Source organism: Terrapene carolina, unplaced genomic scaffold (genome assembly GCF_002925995.2).
Source record: "Terrapene carolina triunguis isolate 2854851 unplaced genomic scaffold, T_m_triunguis-2.0 Scaffold30, whole genome shotgun sequence".
In the NCBI taxonomy this organism is placed as follows: domain Eukaryota; kingdom Metazoa; phylum Chordata; order Testudines; family Emydidae; genus Terrapene; species Terrapene triunguis.
This window is the reverse complement of record NW_020664381.1, coordinates 10,065,257-10,069,751: the sequence shown is the minus strand read 5'-3', so window position 1 is coordinate 10,069,751 and position 4,495 is coordinate 10,065,257.

The following is a 4,495-nucleotide window of genomic DNA, read 5'->3' as shown; positions in this document are numbered from 1 at the left end:
CAACTGGGTGTTCCGGTCAAAAACCAGACACTTGGCAACCCTATCTTATCAAGGGATAATTTTACAGCCAGCATCGTGACCAACACCAAGGATTGAATGGTGGGGGGTCACTTAAATATGTAAGGCTCTGCAGTTTGTGCTCAAGGGCCAGGTTCTGTAGTAATGGGCTTGTGATGGGATGGATTGCCCACATTAGCCCTGCAAGAACTGAATTTGGCCAGGTGGGCCTAATCAGCTCATTAGGCTGCAAGCAGAGGAGCCTTAGGCTAGGTGGAGGCCACTGATTGGGAACAGGCTCACCTGTGCAGGAACAAGCAGGGCCTGTATAAAGCCAGGGAGCTGGCTGCAGAAAGGAGGCTACTATTATGAAAGGCTGTAGGGATGTAGTCACTTCTTGCATGGAGGAAGTTGGTAGCTGCTAAACCCAGAGGGAGGAGGAAACTAGGTAAGCAGGAAGAAGCCCAGGAAAATAGCAAGCAGTAGGTGTGTACAGGGACTGTTGATCCTTGTTATGGAGTCCCTGGGCTGGAACCTAGTGTAGAGGGTAGACCTGGGTTCCCCTAGTGGCCACTGGGAATGGCAAGGGCAGTGGAGGTGCCAGCCAGATAACATTTCTGGAAAGACTGTGAATTCCCTGGAAGGTGAGGACTTTGGTAACCTAGCTAGAGGGCCAAGTCAGAAAGAAGAAGCTGCAGACCTGGAAGTGAGTAGGGCTGCAGGGTGAGACAAGATGGGAGAAGAAAACACCACAGAGAGAGTGCAAGTTGGCAGGGCTAATCCCCAGGGTGGCCAGAAGGAGGTGCTGTTTGTGGTGAGTGGACCCCCTGATATGTGGTGGAGAATGCGGACAAATAGTCACCCCTGACATGCGGGGAGGTCGAGAGACACTGCAAATACTGTATAAGGCAGTGATCCTGATACAAGGGGAGTAAGAAAGATTACAGGAATGTTCTACTTGTGGAGAATGAAGATACCTGAAAAGGGAGTGCCCCTACTGGGCTCGGGGAGAGAAGCTTTACTTGGACAGCTGGAAATAAAGAGAGCCCCAAAGAATCCATCCTGTGGGGGAGAACAGGAAAAAGAGGGGTGTGTTTTGCTTGTGGTCAGCAGGGGCACCTATGGAAGGGATGCCTGTCTATGTGCTGTGAGGGGAAGACTAGCCCAGGGGAAGGGGCTAGACAGCAGAAGGCCAAAAGGCAAAGCAACAACAAAGAAGAGTTTGCTTTAGGTGCTTGGAGGCTGGCTATATGAAAAGGCATTACCCTCTTAAGAGAGAGCGTAGTAGCAAAGGGGCAGGCAAGGATCCCAATAAGACAGGAAAAAAGGGCTCCAAGATAAATTGATTAGGACAGAGAGGGCCCAGCTGGAAATAGGCATGACCACAGAGCTGGAGAAGGCTACTGTGGGGACCCAGACACTGACAGAAAAGTATAGAGATGCAATGGAGGAACAGGACAGGCTGTGGCTCATGGTCAGGGACCTAAGACAAGAAAGGGATGACCTGAGAGTCCAGGGGTGGAGTAGGTGATTTAGAGAATACCTGTTCACCCCTGGGTTGCAGTCTTGAGGGGGTGTGATGGTATGCACTCTGCATACAGCTCCCTGCAAGAGCTGAATTAGGCTAGGTGGGCCTAATCAGCTCATTAGGCTGCAAGCAGGGGAGCCTTAGGCTATGAGGAAGCCACTGATTGGAACAGGGTCACCTGTGCAGGAACAAGCAGAGCCTGTATAAAGCTAGGTAGCTAGCTACAGAAAGGGGGATTCTGTTGCTGGGAAAGGCTGCAGGGAAGGAGGCTGCAGTCCCTCATTGAGTGGGGGGAGTTGGAGGCTGTCAAACCTGGGGGAAGCCCGATGTGTAGGAAGAAGCCCAGGGAAACAGTAGCAAGAGGTGGGACTGTGGCTGCTTGTTACAGGGTCCCTGGGCTGGAACCAGTGTAGCGAGCATGCCTGGGTTCCCCTACCAGCCACTGGGCAGTGACAAGGGCATTGGAGGTGCTAGCCAGCAGGTCTGGAAAGACTAAATTCCCTGCAAGGAGAGGACTTTGGTCCAGAGGACCAAGCCCCAGAGAGGAAGCTGCAAACCTGGAAGTGAGTGTGGCAGCAGAGCAAGACAACGCTGGAGGGAGAGCGTAAGCTGGCAAAGCTAATCCTCGGGATGGCCAGTAGGAGGTGCCACTCCCTGTGAGTGGGCCCTGTGATAGGGCTCGAACACACTTGGCCCATCTGTAGAGCTGGCATTTGAGGCTGGGAGGCCCACATGAGTAGGGCCCTACCAAATTCACAGCCAATTTTAGTGAATTTCACAGTCATAGGATTTTAAAAATGATAAACTTCATTATTTCAGCTACTTAAATCTGAAATTTCATGGTGTTGTAACTGTAGGGGCCCTGCCCCAGAAGAGTTTGTGTGTGTGTGTGTGTGTGAGGGGAGGGCGGGGGTGAAGTACTGCTACCCTTGCTTCTGCACTGCTGATAGTGCTGCTCTCAGAGATGGGTGGCTGGAGAACGGTGGCTGCTGGCCCGGAGCTCAGCTCTGAAGACAGCTGCTGCCAGCAGCAGTGCAGAAATAAGGATGGCATGGTATTGTCACCCTTAATTCTGTGCTGCTGCTGGTGGGGCGCTGCCTTCAGAACTGGGCATTTGGCCAACAGCAATTGCTCTCTGCCTGACCAGCTCTGAATGCAGTGCAGAAGTAGGGGTAAATCCTGCAAAATCAGCAGTGTCAGATCAAGGAGTTAAATAAAAACAAATAACTCATTGAGAATAAAAACAGTAAAGGTCTATGTATGAATGCTGTTATCTTCACAGCCTACAAACAAAAGTTACATTAAAAACAAAAAATACTCTTGCTGGCAGGGTGAAATGTAGCACTACTTTATTTCTTTTCATTCAGAATGAAGACCAAAACCAGAGAGAGACAAAGTAGGCTGCTCTCTAAAACAGTCACAACTCAACCTGCCTTGCTCTAGGATGGCTGCCAACGGACTTCTGCTAGGCCTAAATAATACACTTCCTATAGAGCCCCCTGTCTGCAAACAGAACTAGGACACCCTTTCTCTCTCCCCCTGCCCCCTCCCTCCAGAAAATTGAAAGTAGATCATAATTTCAACACAGTCTTCAATGTACCACTCATGGAAGTAGTTTAAAAGCAAAAGCAGGTGAGCTAGAGTGCCCAGCAATGGAAGAAGAATCTTGATATAACAACAGAGAGTCCTGTGGCACCTTTAAGACTAACAGATGTATTGGAACATAAGCTTTCGTGGGTGAATGCCCACTTTGTCGGATGCATGTAATGGAATAAGCGTATTCTCACCAGCAACCACACACCGCACCATAACAACTCTAACTCAGGAACCAATCCATGCAACAAACCTCGATGCCAACTTTGCCCACATATCTACACCAACACCACCATCACAGGACCTAACCAGATCAGCTACAACATCACCGGTTCATTCACCTGCACGTCCACCAATGTTATATATGCCATCATGTGCCAGCAATGCCCCTCTGCTATGTACATTGGCCAAACTGGAGAGTCACTACGTAAAAGGATAAATGGACACAAGCCAGATATCAGGAATGGCAATATACAAAAACCTGTAGGAGAACACTTCAACCTCCCTGGCCACACAATAGCAGATATAAAGGTAGCCATCTTACAGCAAAAAAACTTCAGGACCTGACTCCAAAGAGAAACTGCTGAGCTTCAGTTCATTTGCAAATTTGACACCATCAGATCAGGATTAAACAAAGACTGTGAATGGCTAGCCAACTACAGAAGCAGTTTCTCCTCCCTTGGTGTTCACACTTCAACTGCTAGAAGAGGGCCTCATCCTCCCTGATTGAACTAACCTCATTATCTCCAGACTGATTCTTGCCAGCATATTTATACTTGCCCCTGGAAATTTCCATTACATGCATCCGACGAAGTGGGCATTCACCCACGAAAGCTTATGCTCCAATACATCTGTTAATCTTAAAGGTGCCACAGGACTCTCTGTTGCTTTTTACAGACCCAGACTAACATGGCTACCCCTCTGATATTTGATATAACAGACCTTACAGAAATGTGGTGGAATGATAAAAACCAATAGGATATGGCAGTGGTTTCCGACATGCGGCCCAATCAGCACACAGCTGCGTCCCATGTGATGTTCTTAGGGCCATACACTTAGGGTGACCAGACAGCAAATGTGAAAAATCGGGATGGGGTGGAGGGTAATAAGAACCTATATAAGAAAAAGACCCAAAAATTGGGTCTGTCCCTATAAAATCGGGACATTTGGTCACGCTACGTACACTTAGTGTATATATATATATTGTGTGGATATAACCCACAACACAGAGCTGCGTATGTGGCCCACAATGGTAAGTCGGTTGAGAACCATTGAGATATGGTAATACCTGTTAGACTGTACAGGAAAGACAGACTACGCTGAAAGAGTGGGGGAGCAGTGCTAGATTCTATGGAATTCTCTAGATACAAGATAAAA